Source organism: Ambystoma mexicanum, chromosome 7p (genome assembly GCF_040938575.1).
Source record: "Ambystoma mexicanum isolate Mex_15411 chromosome 7p, UKY_AmexF1_1, whole genome shotgun sequence".
Lineage (NCBI taxonomy): Eukaryota > Metazoa > Chordata > Amphibia > Caudata > Ambystomatidae > Ambystoma > Ambystoma mexicanum.
This window is the reverse complement of record NC_090939.1, coordinates 547,365,428-547,384,999: the sequence shown is the minus strand read 5'-3', so window position 1 is coordinate 547,384,999 and position 19,572 is coordinate 547,365,428.

Genomic DNA, 19,572 nt, shown 5'->3' with positions numbered 1-19,572 from the left:
GATGGTACCAAAAACAACTGCAAGCTGACTGGATTCACACATGGTCAAATATCACTTGGTAAGAAAACCTTCACAACAATAGGTATAATCTACCACGCAGGAGCCACAACCAATTCAGGGCACTACACTGCATATATAAAAAAGAAATGTGGATGGTTTGAATGTAATGATAGTACCATTACTCTAAAGCAGAGATTACCAGCAAATCTTACAAACGCTTATTTGATGTTCTTAAAACCAAAATATGATAAATAAACTGTATTTAAACCTTTAAATAAATTTGTGTTAAAAAATATAAACTGTTAGAATACTCCAAAAGCTATCTAACTGCTCAAAGATTCTACAACAACTAATCAGATAAATGAATACCACTAAATTAGACCAAAGAATACACAGTTAGAATACGCCAATTGGTATCTAACTGTCCCAAAATTATAAATTTGTGTTAAAATAATATAAACTGTTAGAATGCTCCAAAAGCTATCTAACAGCTCAAAGTTTCTACAACAACTAATCAGATAAATGAATACCACTAAATTAGGCCAAAAAATACACAGTTAGAATACGCCAATTGGTATCTAACTGTCCCAAAATTTAACAATATCCAAATAGATAAATCAAAACCACTAAAATATAGTAAAAAAATAGACAGTTAGAATACGCCAATTGGTATCTAACTGCTCTAACTGCTCCAAAATTGTATAATATCAAAACAAATGAAGAATCTGTTACTGCTCCAAAAAAAATACAAAAAAGCAAAGTATAAAGCATTAGCCAGAAACAAGTGAACACTGAAAACAAACAAACAAATAAACTGTAGCATAACAGAAAAAGGTTTTTTTTTTTTTAATCCAACATGGATTTATTTTTCTCCCACAGACCCAATGATTTTAGCAACAAATACAGAAACTGAGCAAATTGCACAGTACTCTGATTTGTACTAAATATGAGGGTCGAAAAAAAATAAAAGTATATTGCTTATACAATGTAATAAGTTATTACAAAATACTAATACTAACATGCTATTTTCTTTTATCACAGAAATGAAGAAGAAAAACATGGACTCCCATTACTAGACCAAACAGTAAGTATACAATAATAAGGACAACCATAGCAGCATATCACATCCATAGTATCTAATACCTTTGTTCCTTATACATTTGTTTTTCACCCAAAGTTATAAGCAAATATGAATGTGATATGCTGCGGTGGTTGTTGCCAGGGCATACAATCTTGGGGGCATGGCCAAATGGCCATGCACCCAAGACTCTATGCCCTGGCAACAACCACCACAGCATATCCCATCCATAGAGTCAAACATTTCAACTATGATCTATGGGAAACTTTTAATGTCCGCGAACAATGTGAGTGTTCTTAGAACACTTTGAACTTGCCAGCGAACAATACGGACACCGTTTTCAGGACACCCCCTACGAACATTTCAGAACAACGCGATAGTTCTTAGAACACTTTCAACTTAACAACGAACAATACGGACAGCGTCCTAAGGACACCCCCTACGAACATTCCAGAACACCGGGAGTGTTCTTAGAAGCGTCTTCAGAACACCACCATCTTGTTTATTTGTGAACATTTCAGGACACCGCGAGTGTTCTTAGGACACATTCAACTTGACAAAGAACAATACGGACAGCATCGTCAGGACACCCCCTACGAACACTCCCCGGACACCGGGAGTGTTCTTAGAAGCGTCTTCAGAACACCACCATCTTGTTTATTTGCGAACATTTCAGGACACCGCGAGTGTTCTTAGGACACATTCAACTTGACAAAGAACAATACAGACAGCGTCCTCAGGACACCCCCTACGAACACTCCCCGGACACCGCGAGTGTTCTTAGAAGCGTCTTCAGAACACCCCCATTTTGTTTATTTGCAAACATTTCAGGACACCGCGAGTTTTCTTAGGACATATTCAACTTGACAGAGAACAATACGGACAGCCTCCTCAGGACACCCCCTAGGAACACTCCCCGGACACCGCGAGTGTTCTTAGAAGCGTCTTCAGAACACCACCATCTTGTTTATTTGCAAACATTTCCGTACACCGCGAGTGTTCTTAGGACACATTCAACTTGACAGAGAACAATACGGACAGCGTCCTCAGGACACCCCCTACGAACACACCCCAGACACCGCGAGTGTTCTTAGAAGCGTCTTCAGAACACCCCCATTTTGTTTATTTGCGAACATTTCAGGACACCACGAGTGTTCTTAGGACACATTCAACTTGACAGAGAACAATACGGACAGCGTCCTCAGGACACCCCCTACGAACACTCCCCGGACACCGCAAGTGTTCTTAGAAGATTCTTCAGAACACCCCCATTTTGTTTATTTGCAAACATTTCAGGACACCGCGCGTGTTCTTAGAACACATTCAACTTGACAGAGAACAATACGGACAGCGTCCTCAGGACACTACCTACGAACACTCCCCGGACACCGCGAGTGTTCTTAGAAGTTTCACTTTGCTTGCGAACAAAACGGACACATATTGACTCCTTAGAACACCCCCCTAGTCAGTTTATTTAGAACATTTCAGAACACCAGTGATGGCCGCAAACAAATCGAACACAAAAATAATGTCTAACACATAAAAAACACAACTTTCATCCTATCTCATACACTCCCACCCTCCCCAAACACTCCTAAACACCAACACACTCTACAAAATACACATTTTGAACAAAGTTTCACCGCGCTGTCCGGGGACGTCCGCGAATCCAAGATGGCGGGCGCTACCGAAAAATCTGACGCGCTTCACGCTCCACGCCGTCCAATCAGCGAACACTTTGCATGTCCGCGAACATCACGCAAGACGATTGGCCAATCAGGACACTTTCCGCGGAGCGAACCGGGAAGTGTGTCCGCAAACCGAACACAGATATCACTAATTTTTTTTTACCTACTTTTTGGTCATTTTAAAAAAAACTACTGGACGGATTTTCACCAAATTTGCAAAAGTACGCTTTCAGGACCAAGCCGCTGCTCCTGGTCCAAATTTGGTGGAAATCCGTCCAGCGGTTTGGGCTGTAGGCGCGAGCAAAGTTTTTTTCCCATTCACTCTATGGAGAGTGAGTATAATGTATACAAATATGAGCATATAGAGGGAAGGTAGAGTAATAAAAATAAAACTATGAGAAAGTGCTGATAACCATAATGATTATCTTCATGCACAGAAAGGATTGCTCTCTTTCAAGCCTGTATCTTCCGCTATGTATATGTTTCATATGATGTGACTGGACACTAAGTCTACAAATATAGTACCTTTTCAATTTTTACTTCCTGACTGTTACTGAAGAAAACTATGTGGCTTTGATATGTCAGTAAAGGATAAAAAGGGAGAGCCAGCCATGTGATGTCATCAGTGATGACATCGATGACATTTGTGATGTCATCTTTGATGTCCTGGGTGTTAGTGTTAGCAGTGCACGGTGGTGCGAGTTATGGTTGCTTATGTTACCATAACTGCCGAATTTCAGGGGTTTTTCGGTTTTACTTTGAGCCATAACGTCCCTTTAACAAAGATTTTTCACTGAATTTCATAGGTTTTTAGTAGCGCAACTTAACCATAACGTCCCTTTAACAAAGTTTTTTCACTGAATTTCATATGTTTTTAGTAGCACAACTTAACCATAATATCCCTGACTTCATATACATGTAACATAGAACATACTAACCCCCTCGTAGTGATTTTCATGTCCGCGGACAACCGCCATGTCCGCGGACACATCGAAAATCTGAGCGTGGTGAATGTAAATTTAAATAGTGTGCCCCATTTCCCCTTTGAAGTTGGCTCTGAAAAGAGCCGTTTTTTTTTTTTTTTACAGATGCTTGAGAGACACCTGTTATTTTGTATTTTTTTTCTTGTTTTTTTTTCTTACTTTACTCCTAAAATCTTCACATAACCTTCTTCAAAGCAACCCTTATATTCCAAAATAGAAAGGCATCTCCCGTAAAAGATAAAGAAATGCCATCTTCTTTAAAATTAACAGCATTACTGGCATCAATATTCTCATTGTTACAGAAGAACATACCAGCTCTAAGCATGAAGGCACACATGCCTCGGTTGATGACACACCTAGCAATATTTTGCTGAGGACAAAAAACTGAACTATTGTCCCATATTGTCCTAGGTAGTAATCCAGAAAAAATTACTTTTGCATTTGGAAGGATCTTCATTAGTGCTTGAACCAAGCGTTCCAAATCAGCCAACAAAGTAGAGGGGCACTGACATTGCCCAAATGGAAAGCACCATAGTGCAAAACTACCACATGCGGACTGTTCATCGTGGCCATATCCTCACAAACTTGTACAATTCCCTGTACATTGCAATCAGGCACACTGCTCCACACTACCTCCACTCCTTTCACATCAAAGTTCTTTGCAACATGCCTGCATTCAGCGTACTGCTGTAAACCATGCACAAACATATCTCCGAGCACCTACATCCTGACTTTCTCCACTTCTGCCTTCTTCACCACACACAGTCTCTTTCAACACAAATCCACAACCTCGACATCTGATTGGCTGATCCGTACAGTCTTCTTTCCATGTTGGATTTCCTGGAAAAACCCGGATGTAGCACGCCCTGTCCACGAACAGCCGCGGTGTCCGCGGACGGCATCCACTTTACTCTCTGTGCCATTCCCTCACTGCATACAGCTAAGCAATCACACAATACGAATAACGTCCTCAGAACAACCCCATTTTGTGATTATTCAACATATTAACATTACACATATTATACTTTCATCTTGTACTCTGCACACAATGCTATGTTTCTCCATTAGTAGCTCAGTATGCTAGATAGAATCCCATAATACAATGCTATTTATATCAATGCATCGTTAAAAGCACTAATAACGGTATGATATTTATTGCAATATCCTTGACACTTTTTTCGAAACATTATAATAAAAATCCCTAGTACACAAATTCCATGAAAAGTACATACACACGTGATGTCATCAATGATTTCATCAATGACATTTGTGATGTCATCTTTGATGTCCTGGGTGTTAGTCTTAGCAGTGCACGGTGGTGGCGCCAGTTATTTTTCAAAGCTTACCATGACTTGCGATTTTCAGGGGTCTTTCGGCTGTACTTAGAACCATAACGTCCTTTAAACAAACTTTTTTTAATATCACGCAAACAATATACAAACATGGCGTGCAAAAACCAACTTCTACAGATGGCTTTACACAGAATGTTGCAAAGTAAGAATTTATGCTCGTTCACAGTGAAGGTCAGCTGCTTCCACAACATCTACAGATGGCTTTACACAGAATGTTGCAAAGTAAGAATTTATGCTCGTTCACAGTGAAGGTTAGCTGCTTCCATTTTTTTCTCGGGCCCCGGAGAGCCTCACGAAGCGGACTATAAGGTTGTATTGTGTTTTGACCTTGACAGACATAGATTGTGATGAATGACTTCTCTTGAAGGAGTGTTGCTAAAACGTAAGAGAAGATAAAGATGACATTTCTGAAACGAAACCACTTTTATATATTATATCACTATGCGAAAGATAGTTGGCACACGCAGAGTCGTATTTTGGAACTGCACCACTCGCAGACAATGGAAATTGCAATTGTACTGTAAGTAACCCTTTAGATTACTTTATACCAAATGTAATTACAATAGCGTAGCATTAAAGACCGCTCAAGTTGAACTTGTTCGTTGAAAGTGGCATAATGTTTTCTACCGCGCACTATCACTGCCGAATTGATCCCCTGTCGTTTAGAGGGCTCTGAAAAAGGCAGACGACACAGGGTGGGTTAATAGAAATAATTTAACCGGTCTATAGGTGGTCAAGCGCTCTACTCGCTGTGCCACTTCACTGTAGCCTGTCAAGTGGCACAGCGAGTACAGCGCTCGCTTTGACATCCATGCACAGCTTGCTAATGCAAGTTTGCATCCCGGCAAGGCCAAACTCAGCCTTTCATCCTTCCGTGGTCGATAAATGAGCACCACACACCGTGGTTAATAATAAGCACCGCTTAGATACCTCACGGTTCTTAGCGCTATATGAATGGGAAAATATTATTATTTTATTATTAACATACTCTGTTGCACTATCTTTGATAGCAAATATTTTCACGCCCTAATAAATAAAATGATGATTTTTAATGAAGATCGGCTGGTGAGACTAATTTATGTTTTTTAAAACAGGTATGTGTCTCCATTTTGCCTATGTCACGATTTACAGACTCCAGCGGATGGGGTCTTCAACTGCCAGGTGCAGGTCCAAATATGCAACTTCATGACCCTCACCATTTTATGGGACAATCGCCAAGGACCAATATGCCCTTACGCAGTACTAGCGGCTACAAACAACATACCAACCAATAGGGTGGTCTAATGGCTCGTTGTTGGAGCAACCTTCCGATTATCAGAGCGACCATTTACTGCTTTTATCATAAACCAACAGCCTATCTACCACAAAGGAACAATGCGTGGCTCCAAATAAACTTTTGCTGATCGACAACAGAGACAATAGCAAATCGCTGAATATTCACTAAACATTTCATGTGAAATAAATGTACTTTACCAAATGTACAATCCTGCTGTTTACTTTTAAACCACAGTTTCATATTCCGAATTGTGGCGCACTGAGTTGTAAGCTGATCTAACACTCTCTGTACCGCAAAGGAACATCGCGTGTCTCAACATGAACTTTTGCGGATCGACAACAAAGAAAAATGCAAATTGCTGAAAATTCTCTAAACATTTGATGTCAAATAAATGTACTTTACAACATTTACAATCTTGCTGTTTGCTTTTAAATCACAGTTTCATATTCCGAATTGTGGCGCGGCACAATGTGACATAATGTGTGTTGTCTTCCGGGTTCTGTGTAAAGTCACGTAGTACTGGAGACGACTGGGCGCGTTTCATTATGCACCCTGTAACGTCACAGAGAGAGGCGGGGAATATGAATGATTTGATAATATCAGGCTTAGGGGCGGGAGATATGATTTAGTGTCGCAAAAGCAAGTCAGCCAGGTCAATAGCGCCAGTCATAGGATTATCACATAATGTCGGCGCACACCAGCCGGATTTATCGTTTCTTTAGTGGACAAAAAGTCGGTTGACGCCCCTAGGAAATTGTACTATTAGCAGACAAAAGGAGTGCTCTTAAAACACTTTCACCCTGACAACGAACAATACAAACAACGTTCTCAGAACACCCCAATTTTGTGTAATTGCAACCATTTCGGTACACTGCGAGTGTTCTTAGAACACATTCAACTAGACAGATTACAATACGGACAGCGTCCTGAGGACACCCCCAGTTTGTGTATTTACGAACAATTAAGTATACCGCGAGTGTTCATAGCTCATTTTTACCTTCCTTGCGAACAAAAATTACACATACACCGTCCTCTAAACACCCCACCATTTAGTTTATTTACAAAATGTCAGAACAGCCGTGTTCTCCGCGGACAAATTGAACGCAACAAAAACTTCTAGCACATAAAAAAACAAAACATTGAACCTATCTCATACTCTCCCACCCTCCCCAATCACTCTTACACACCAACACACGGCACTAAATACAATTTTTTATCCACGTTTCACTGCGCTGTACGCGGTCGACTGCGAATACAAGATGCCGGGCGCCACAGAAAATCTGATGCGCTCCACGCCCCTCGCCGTCCAATCAGCGAACACGTTGCATGTCCGCGGACATGACGCAAGGCCATGGGCCAATCGGGGTGCTGTCCGCGGAGCGAACAGGGAAGTCCGTCCGCGAAGCGACCGCAGATATCACTAATTTGTTTTGCCTTACATTTTGGTCATTTTTAAAAAAACTACTGGACAGATTTACACCAAATTTACAAAAGCACGCTTTTGGGACCAGGCCGCCGCTCCTGCCGCAGATTTGGTGTAAATCCGGCCAGCGGTTCGGGCTGTAGCCGTGCGCAAAGTTTTTTCCCATTCAGTCTATGGGAAAAAAAAAGTTTTGGGACCCCCCCTATAACTTTTCCCCCCCTGGACGGATCCTCACCAAACTTTGCAAAAACATTCAGAGTGACCCAAATACTTTTTTTGCAAAGTTTGGTGAGGATCCGTCCAGGGAGAGCGAAGTTGTAAGCCACCCAAAAAGTGCTCTTCCTATGGAAACAGCAACTTAACCATTGTGTTCGATTTGCTTGCGGACATCACGGGTGTTCTGAAATTTTCTAAATAAACTGACTAGGGGGTGTTCTAAGGAGTCAAAATGTGTCCGTTTTGTTCGCAAGCAAAGTGAAACTGTTCTAAGAACACTCGCGGTGTCCGGGGAGTGTTTGTAGGTGGTGTCCTGAGGACGCTGTCCTTATTGTTCTCTGTCAAGTTGAATGTGTTCTAAGAACACGCTCGGTGTCCTGAAATGTTTGCAAATAAACAAAATGGGGGTGTTATGAAGACGCTTCTAAGAACACTCGCGGTGTCCGGGGAGTGTTCGTAGGGGGTGTCCTGAGGAGGCTGTCCGTATTGTTCTCTGTCAAGTTAAGTCTGTCCTAAGAACACTCGCGGTGTCCTGAAATGTTCGCAAATAAACAAAATGGGGGTGTTCTGAAGACGCTTCTAAGAACACTCCCGGTGTCCGGGGAGTGTTCGTAGGGGGTGTCCTGAGGACGCTGTCCGTATTGTTCTTTGTCAAGTTGAATGTGTCCTAAGAACACTCGCGGTGTCCTGAAATGTTCGCAAATAAACAAGATGGGGGTGTTCTGAAGAGGTTTTTGAGAACACTCCCAGTGTCCTGGAATGTTCGTAGGGGGTGTCCTGAGGACGCTGTCCGTATTGTTCTCTGTCAAGTTGAATGTGTCCTAAGAACACTTGTGGTGTCCTGAATTGTTCGCAAATAAACAAAATGGGGGTGTTCTGAAGACGTTTTTGAGAACACTCCCGGTGTCCTGGAATGTTCGTAGGGGTGTCCTTAGGACGGTGTCCGTATTGTTCGTTGTTAAATTGAAAGTGGTCTAAGAACTATCGCGTTGTTCTGAAATGTTCGTAGGGAGTGTCCTGAAAACGGTGTCCGTATTGTTCGCTGGCAAGCTCAAAGTGTTCTAAGAACACTCACATTGTTCGCGGACATTAAAAGTTTCCCATAGATCATAGTTGAAATGTTTGACTCTATGGATGTGATATGCTGCGGTGGTTGTTGCCAGGGCATAGAGTCTTGGGTGCATGGCCATTTGGCCATGCACCCAAGACACTATGCCCTGGCAACAACCACCGCAGCATATCACACTCATATTTGTTTATAACTTTGGGTGAAAAACAAATGTATAAGGAACAAAGGTATTAGATACTATGGATGTCATGTGCTGCTATGGTTGTCCTTATTATTGTATACTTACTGTTCGGTCTAGTAATGGGAGTCCATGTTTTTTTTCTTCATTTCTGTGATAAAAGAAAATAGCATGTTAGTATTAGTATTTTGTAATGACTTATTACATTGTATAAGCAATATACTTTTTTTTTTCGACCCTCATATTTAGTAGAGTACAAATCAGAGTACTGTGCAATTTGCTCAGTTTCTGTATTTGTTGCTAAAATCATTGGGTCTGTGGGAGAAAAAAAAATCCATGTTGGATTTAAAAAAACCCTTTTTCTGTTATGCTACAGTTTATTTGTTTGTTTGTTTTCAGTGTTCACTTGTTGTTTCTGGCTAATGCTTTATACTTTGCTTTGTTGTATTTCTTTTGGAAAAGTAACAGATTCTTCATTTGTTTTGATATTATAAAATTTTGGAGCAGTTAGATACCAATTGGCGTATTCTAACTGTCTATTTTTTTAATATATTGTAGTGGTTTTCATTTACCTATTTGGATATTGTTAAATTTTGGGACAGTTAGATACCAATTGGCGTATTCTAACTGTGTATTTTTTGCCCTAATTTAGTGGTATTCATTTATCTGATTAGTTGTTGTAGAATCTTTGAGCTGTTAGATAGCTTTTGGAGTATTCTAACAGTTTATATTATTTTAACACACATTTATAATTTTGGGACAGTTAGATACCAATTGGCGTATTCTAACTGTGTATTTTTTGGTCTAATTTAGTGATATTCATTTATCTGATTAGTTGTTGTAGAATCTTTGAGCAGTTAGATAGCTTTTGGAGTATTCTAACAGCTTATATTTTTGTAACACAAATTTACTTAAAGGTTTAAATACAGTTTATTTATCAAATTTTGGTTTTAAGAACATCAAATAAGCGTTTGTAAGATTTGCTGGTAATCTCTGCTTTAGAGTAATGGTACTATCATTACATTCAAACCATCCACATTTCTTTTTTATGTATGCAGTGTAGTGCCCTGAATTGTTGTGGCTCCTGCGTGGTAGATTATACTGTTGTGAAGGTTTTCTTACCAAGTGATATTTGACCATGTGTGAATCCAGTCAGCTTGCAGTTGCTTTTGGTACCATCTGCATTGTAACGTAGAAGCATTAGAATTACGTATTTACTATGTGTTTGTATTACTAACGTGGAGCGATTATCTGAATTGCAGGTAGAGCATAATCTACCATGGTTTGCATTTTGTACAAGTTGCTGAAATGGAATGGATTCACAATTTGGTATTGATATATATATGAAGCGTTCATTGGGGATTTCTTCTTGTGTCACATTGTTGCAGAGAGTGCATGTATGTTTCCACATGTATGAAATCTGAAAGATTTCATTTATAGGTATGTTTTTGTTTTCCAGTACTTGTAGTAAGTACATTAGAAATTCTTGTGGATCTTCCTGTGAGTTTATAGTGAATTTCATCATTCCAGCACAGTAGTCCAATTGTCGTCTTATTCCAAAAACACTATATGTGTTGTCAGGATTGTTTGCTGCATTTCTGTGAAGTACTAACATTTGCAAACACAATGGGTTTGTACTGTGTGAGTAAATGTTGTCAACAATTGGTGGTAATTGAAATAGAATATTCATTGCTACATTTGCATAGCAACTTACACCAACTATATTTGAGAATTTAAATGGTCCAGGTAGTTCTGTATCTAACTGCTTTTTTTGGCATTTGTCTTCCTTCTTTAAAGAAGTACCTGGTTTACTTTCTCTAATTGATTCTTTTTTGTTTGTGGTACTTGATGAAGTATTAGTTTCTTTTACTCTCTTTGGAGGATTTGCAGTGACGTCCTGTTGCATTTCAGTTTGATTTAGTTTTCTTTTACAACGTTTTAGTTTTTGTGGAACAGAATATGTGTTTAGATGGGGAGTGTATAGTGAGCGAAGTCTATTATATTCTAAAATGCAAGGAATATCAGCGTTTACTTTACTTGCATCAAAGTTGATTAGAAATAGACCGTCAAGTGTACGTAAGCGTGATAGTGCTACGTAGCTCAGGCCTTCTTTAAAGACTGTGTTACCAATATCTATCATTGCTTTGTCTAGGGTAAGACCTTGTGATTTATGAATTGTGACTGCGTATGCAAGAGTTAGAGAAAATTGTTCTCTGCGTACATACATATCTTTGAAGAGAAGGAATCTAGCTGTTGAGCGTCCTATCCGTTTTACTTATGAAAGTTTGTCAAAGAGTATATTGACAAACTGAATTTTGTTGTCACGTGGGTATGTTTGAAAGCCAACAACTGTACCCAGTGCTCCATTAACTAGTCCTTGGTCCACGTCAATGTTACGTTTAAGCATTACTCTGCAATTTAAGGATAATTTTAACATCTTTTCTAAGCCTGCTGTGTTTGATATTGATTTTTCTAAATTATTTAGTCTTGTTGTGGCTTGGTCACACATGGGTAGTGTCATACCATGTACATCTAGTTTGTCTGTGGCGCTAATTTCCATTATTGGTTGCATTTCTTTACTTAGCATGATTTCATTGAATTTGAAACAGCTTGCAAGAGTTGGCATTAAGGCCATACAATTGACATTTTTGTGGGCTAATTGTTCCATAACATCTGTAGCACATGCATTATCGCCATAAAGTGCAATAATGTGCCGGGTTTTCAATGTTGCTTCTGCTTCTTTAGAAAGTATACCAACTCTCAAACTTTTTAAAATGTTGGCATAAGTGAGATCTGCAGATTGGCGCATGTTTTCTGTTAATTCTCTGTATTGAAAATGTTGCCAAAGGTTGAAATTTCCAATGCTGCCAACAGTTTTACGGCAGAGTTTGTGCCCTAATGTTTTAAAAATAGGTTCACCTTTTACTGGTGTTAATTGAAGCAGATCTCCAAAAACAATAATGTGTTTTCCTGCAAAGAGCTCTTCATAGTCTGTTTTGAGTACTTCTTGTAATCTGAGGTGAATCAAAGCTAACATCAGGTTGGAGACCATGCTCACTTCATCTATTAGTAGCATTTTCATTTGTTTCAATACTCTGCGTAATTCCATTGCAGCTTCTGCAGAAAGTTTGTAATAGTCTAATTTGTTCTGGTGTTCTACTTGTAATAGTAGTAATTGGTGTAATGTAACACCACCTATGGTGTAGGCAGCTAAACCTGTGAGGGCAGTGACAACAGCTGACAATTTGTTGTTTGTCAATTGTTGAAGGAACTTACTAATGATTTTGATTAGGAATGTTTTGCCAGAACCAGCTTCACCACTGACGTACAGTAGTATAGGTTTATAATTATGACAGGAACATTCTTTATTTTCATGTTTTACACCATGTGCAATTTGTTTTGTTACTTCTTGAAAAATGCTACTTTGTTCATTGTTTAGTTTTGATTGTAGTATAGTTAAGACTTCCTTATCTTCATACTGACACATGGTGTTTTCTACTTCTATCATAGCTAATTCTGCCTCATTTGTTATTAGTGGTTCTCCCAGTGGTTCTTGGCTTCCTGTTACAGAAGGTTGACTACTGTCAGGAGTATCCTTATCTAGTTGAGCTTGGAGTTCTTCTTCATGTTGCTGTTCATTGTGCAACATTGTTTTGTACTGTGTAAAGTTTACATCAGTTATAGTGCTTTCATTTGCTTTGAAAGCATCCTCATATGAGTCATAGTTATCTAGTAATTGTTCTTCTTTTCTCCATGGTTTGAAGAGTTGTAGCAGGGACGTGTAATATACTTCTTTATGTTGAGGAGTCTTCAATGACAATTTGATATGATTAATTAAATTTGGTTTAGTGAGTTTAACTAAGCTGCCTTCACAGTCTGTCACTCTATATTTACCTTTTTTTTCATCGGGTTTCATATTATTTTTGTATGTGTAGTTTTGGGCTATTTGGTATAGACACATGTTTTCCAAAGAATTACTTCTGTTTGGGTAGTATGTGTCCAATAAATTGTTTTTTAAAATGTCTTGGCTGTTGGGATCATGTTTGGCTATTGTTTCTATATCTTCATATGATTTTAGAACTCTTTTTCTAGATTTAGCTGGACGAAGACTTAGCCATACTATATTTTCAGATTTACCATACAATGAAGTACCAGTTAAACGATCAGCTGCTTCATAAGATCCACATTCTCTATGGGTGAGCATTTTTATGCCCAAGCTGTATAATTTCTGAGATACTGTTTTATCTGATGACAGGTCATTCCAGAGGTCTTGGAGCTCTGTCTTTTCTGCTTTAGTTAAGTATGCTGTGACATATCGTGCAACTGCAGTAGAATTGTCTGCAATGTACTGCACATCTATGTTTGCATTCCATAAATGGGCAATGATTGCATTATAATCATTGATATATTTTTCTTCTTCTTTTCTTTTTTTGTAATATGTATTTTTAGGTGACTTTCCTTTAACAGTATGTCTAACTGAAGACATGAGGTTGTTTACTTGACCTGTATTTGTAACTGGTCTAGGGAAACCAAATCGGCATTTGGTGTAGTATTTGCCTTTGTTTTTGTATTTGCAACGACAATATTTTCCACATTTGTGTCTTTGAAATTGTAACATTTGTGCACAAAGATCACTATTTGTGGCTTCTGATGGAATTTGACAAGTGACATATTTTTCAATAAACTGTAAAACAGTGGCATCACTGTCTTGACCAAATTTAGGAGCATCTTTAATCCATAAAAGCATGTGGATATGTGGTGCTCCTCTGGCTTGGTATTCTTTTCTCCAAAAGAAGTGTTGCACTTCTCCAAGGGGAGGAACAGTTTTATTACAAATAAAATGTAGCATAGCAATGAAGCGATGGTGAAAATATCTTGAAACATTAACAGGATCCAAAGAACAAAGTTCTCCAGGTGTTAGAATATCTATGTTTGTTTTGTTTTTATTTGATATGCGTAGGAAATCATGTAAATCTTCCCATGCATATTCTGCACAACTTAATGTAACAAACCAAGTGGGTGGGCCAAGGTTTCTGATCATACACCGTACATCTCCATGACGTCGAAACCAGTACTCTTTAGTACCACGCATATTTGCTAATAGATTTGTAATATTTGATTGTAAAATGTCATCCTTTTGTTGCACTTTCTCTAATAATTGTGTAGCTGTCATATTTTGAAAGTGTGATCCTGATTTTAATATGTGTGCAACTCCGTAACATAAAGTTGCTAGTTCACTTTCAAAGAGTAGGTGGAATATGTATTGCACATTTTGTCTAAATCTGGGATCTTCAGAATACATCCGTAATGAGCGGTATTCTGAAGCTGATATTTGAATAGGTCTATCATCATATCTTCCTCCTTTGCCAGTTGGAAAGAGTAGAGGAAAAGCACGTGCTTCTATACTTTTTTCCCATATACTGATTGGCAATCCTTTTGTTTGACGCATTTGGTAAGTTTCCAGTACATCTTGTACGGTGTCATTACAGTGCAAAGGATGAATTGTATACTGGTCTAAAGTATTTGATATTGTAGCAGGATCTAGTAGCTCAAATTGACCAGCTTCTTGTGTTTATTGAATTATTTCAGTTGTATCTTTCAAGTTCTTTGTAATATTCATTATTCTCTTTAAGATATTGGAAGGCTTGTCTAACTTTATATAAATCTACCAGCTGTTGCCATATTTTTTTGTCTTTTGTAGGTACTCCATTTACTAATATAATTAAAGATTGGTGCATTGGACGTTGCACATTTTCTTTTAGATTTAATGGTAAATAAACTACTTTTCCACGAATGCCTTTTACCAATTCAGAGGGAGGTAATTTTGCTGTTTTTGGTTGAAGGCGTATTATTGCTTGAAATGGGTGCACTGTTTGAATTATGATGCTCTCATATAAATGAAGTTGTTGTAGAGGTTTTGGTACTGGGTATAATTCCAAATTATTTGTGATAGAACGTGAAGGAGTTTGGTTGTTGTTAAGTTTTGTGGTGCAATAACTGCAAAGTATTAAGGGCTCAGTTATTTCATATTTGTTTTCTGCTAGAAGGTAGAAAGCTAATTCAAACCATTTAGAATCTTCATTGTCTTCTATTTTATATGATAGTTCCACAGTTTTTGTGTTACTTTTATAAACAATTCTTCGGCAACATACACATACATGGTTTGGTACTTCAGCTGATGTACTTTTAAATTTTAGTATTTCTTTTTTGTATGTGTTTAGCAAAAGGTTACCATGTGTGGAATTGTTGCTTAATTGGTTTAAAGCTATTTCATTCTGTAAATGGCTTTCACTTCCAAAATATTTTTTCTGGATATAGTGAATTTCTTCAAGTAGGTCTTTTGCTGTACCATGTAGAAGGATGTTATTTAACTTTGCTAGTGCTAAAGCAGGACTTTTAGCATAGTACAGTTTATAGACTAGATTTCTTATAGTTGAATGATGTGTTGATATCCTTTTGATATCATGGAAAGTGGTTTTACAAGTAGGTCCTGTAATGCAGGCCAATGAATGTCCTTGTAGTCCTGTGTACTTGCACACTGGACAGGTATCTATATTTTGCAGTAATTTAATTTTGATTTTGTCTTTTCTTTTTACATATTTATTGAGGAATTGGTGCAAAGATTTGAAACATTGTTTGGGAATGTTACACATTGAGGTGCATGGACATTTGTACACTAGACGTTCTGATTGAGTTGACTGGAGGGGTAATTCTAAGTTTTCAGGGCATATTTTTGTAAGGAGTATTTCTTGTTCCATTATGGTATTATTCACTTTTTCATAACCTCGACCACTGCTATTTATGGCAATTGTATTTGTTTGCTTTTGTTTGTACGCTTCTTCATTAAAATATGGTTCTGTGCTCGTAGTGTGATGCCATTCACCTCCGCAGATACTTAAGAAGTTCTTTCTGTTGACATTTCGCTTATTGAGAAGTCTTTTTTGTAATTTAGTTATTAGTTTTGTTAGTGGTTTCATTTTGTTTAACAGTAAAATAAATACATTTCTTTTGAGAAGAATTGCACTGTCCATCAATGCTTCTAAGATTAATTTCCTACGATAGGTTTCAAGCTTTGAACCTGATTTCTCTCCTGTTTTTATAAGATTTTGAAGGACTTTGTGACGGTATATTTTGGCTAAAATACTTTTCTTGGTATGCTTACTTTGCACTATATTAAAATTTGAAGAAGTAGTTTTATCTGTACAGATAGGTGATTTTCTGTTAATTGTTTTTTGGTTTGTTTTACATTTTGATAGAGGAAGCGAAGTTGTTGTACTTGAAACTTTTTGTGTTTCACTAAATGATTGTATTAGCTGTTTTGTATCAACTTTTTTTACAAATTCTGCTAGAGATGGATGCTTATGTTGGACACCTTTATTTTCATTTGCTCTAATTTTGCGTTGCTTTCTACGGAGTTGTCTTTTGGTAGGCATTCTTTAGGGTCTGTTGAAAAAAATAAAGAAGATATGGGTTGGGGTGTTCTGGAATGTATGTGTGCTGTGTGCATGAGTGTTTGAGTAAGATGATAAAGATGTATGTAATGGTGTGTGATTGTGCATTGGGAACTAAAACTAGTAGGGGTAGGTATTCTTGAATTTATGTGTCACTAAAGTGGAGTTCAGATGACAAAATAAAGTAAGCTAGTGGTGTGGAAAAGTACAAATAGTAAATGTAATGTATACAATTAAAACAGTTGTTTGTTCTATAATATGAAAATTGTAGTGGTTCAGTTGGCTAATTTGTGTGTCCAAAAATAGAAATTTGTGGGCCATTCTGGTTGTAAATCGCTGTTTACGACATGGACATTTTTGGACAAAATGGTACAAAATCTCTATTTTAAGAAACCAAAATAGCTGGTATTAATGTTATAGTATATTTGATTAATAATATAAATAATATGGTGATATTTTACTTACTTTTTTAAAAAAAATGAACAGGTAACTTCTTAGTGTTTCTTTCTTCTTCGAATTCGGATGCTTCTTTTCAGGAAACTGGTCTTCACTGCAACTGTGAAAGCTTCAAATTAGTAACTTTGTTTGTATATAGCACTGTTTTTAATTTAGATATTGATCTTTTTAATTGAAATCCTCAGTGCCTTCTGTAAAACTATTAAACTAATTTATTTACATAAGATACATTGCATCAGTTCAGTGTATATGATATGTTCTTAATGAACAAATTGTATTGAATGACTAACTGTAGCAAAAATAAAATATCTTTACTATGTCTTGTGAAATTTATAATATATTAGTGAATACCACTATTTCTGTAAGTAAACTGTTCTAGGTAATAGCGCCTCAATGTCATGTCTAATTTAAAGTAATTAAGTAAATAAATAAATAAAAACAAAAAATATGAAATTGTATAAGTATTTTTATAAAGGTTTAAACATAGATTGTGTTTGCATGCAATTTTGTTTGAATATATGTAGTCTATATATTTCATTTAAAAAATTTTAGTTTAACATAATTTGAGTGTGTGTGTTTAAAGAAAGTAAAAAGTATAAAGGTGTATAAGTGGTAGTTGATTTTAGGAAATTGAAAAAAGTACAGTAAATTCATTTAACAGATTTTACAAGGTAAAAGTCTGTTTGAAAATGTGTTCATCTACCATAGCTCTCAAGTCACATGCTTTTGGCGGGTGTCACACGCCTTGTAAAGGGCAGACTCACCCGCCCAGCCTCCTGCACGCCCATTCATTCCAATGGGCGTCTCACCCGCTAAAAACAAAATCGGGTGATTTCACCCACCTATAAAACAAAAATGGTTGAGAGCTATGTCATGTACTATACAGAAAATATGCATACCTGAAGTTTGTGTTCATGCATATGGATATGCGTGGAGCTGCAAGTAGAAATCTTGAAGACTTGTACAGTATTTGTGGTAGATGCTGCTTGCCAATGATATGACACTTGTACTCAGAGAGATTCAGAGTACATTTGCAGTGCTGATCTATGATGATGCAGTTAGATGTAGAGGTCTTGAATGTGATTGGTGCATGGTCATGTGATTTTTGAGGTACATCCAATGAGGGAATGGCAGAGAGAGTGTAGTGGAAATGGTAGTAGGGCTGTTCATGTTACGATATGTCCGCGGACATGGCGGTAGTTTCAGGACATCGAGAGTTACATCCGGGGATTTTTGGGTTCAGAAGTCATGCAAATGAGAATAAGCACTGAAAGGGATTGGTCAGGAAAGTTTGGTGGGTGTGTTGTGCCAGGAGAGATTTTTTGAGATACTCTTTTTGCTGAGAGAACAAAAGATAGCTATGGCTGTGTGTTTCAGAAAACAGATTGTTTGGATTTTAGGAGATTCGTGGATACATTGGTTGAAGGTGCATGCAGAAAGCTGTGGAGTAGCTGTAGATCTTGGATTCCCACATGTGGAAGTACACTGGCATGGAGTACGTGGAATGAAGTGGTTGGATTTGCTACCTCTCTGTGCTACTTTGGAGACAGAGCAACATCCAGACATAATTGTAATTCATTGTGGAGGGAACGGTTTAGGGCATGTGACTGGAATTTTTTTGCAATTTGCTATGAAAGAAGGACTGAGGAAGGTTATGGACATGTTTCCTAATTCGCAAGTGATATTTTCACGGATTGCGCAGAGACAAATGTGGCTTCGTTCTTCTTCATTTGGTCCACAAATGGAAAAAGCAAGGCGCAATGTTAATAAGGCTGTTTGTGGCTTTCTAAGAGATTTTGGCATGTCTTCTTTTCACAATGAAAATATTATGTTTTGTAGTACATACATTTTTCGCAGAGATGGAGTCCATCTTACTTATGCTGGCAATCAGATTTTTCTGAGAAATGTACAAAATGCATTGCGACCTTTTTTGGAATTACAACAACGATTTTGAAGTAGATGTTAAGCATTTACAATTTTTGACTTACAATCGCCACCCAAAGGCTCTTTTCAGAGCCACCACTTCTTTCCAGAGAAAATTACAATGTTTGTGATGGAGTAGTAACCCAATTTTTTTAATGTTCGCGAACTGTTCGCGGACTTCTAAAAAATACAAAGAGCCCTGCTTCATTTATTTTCACTTCTATTTTTTAACTGGGAAAGGCGGCTCTGAAAAGAGCCTTATTTTTTTTGATTTTTGTAATTTTGTATTTTTTTTGGTTTTTCAGACACGACACAGTAGGAGAGCAGGGTAAAGGAGGGTAAAGGGGGGACACCAACCACAGGGATAAGAAAGGGCGAGCTGAGAGAGGAAGATGTAGAGTGGGTTTTATTTGGGTAGTGAGCAGGTCTTCTCGTGCTCTGAGACGATAGTCTCAAAAGCACTCCGAAGTCGCTCCCCC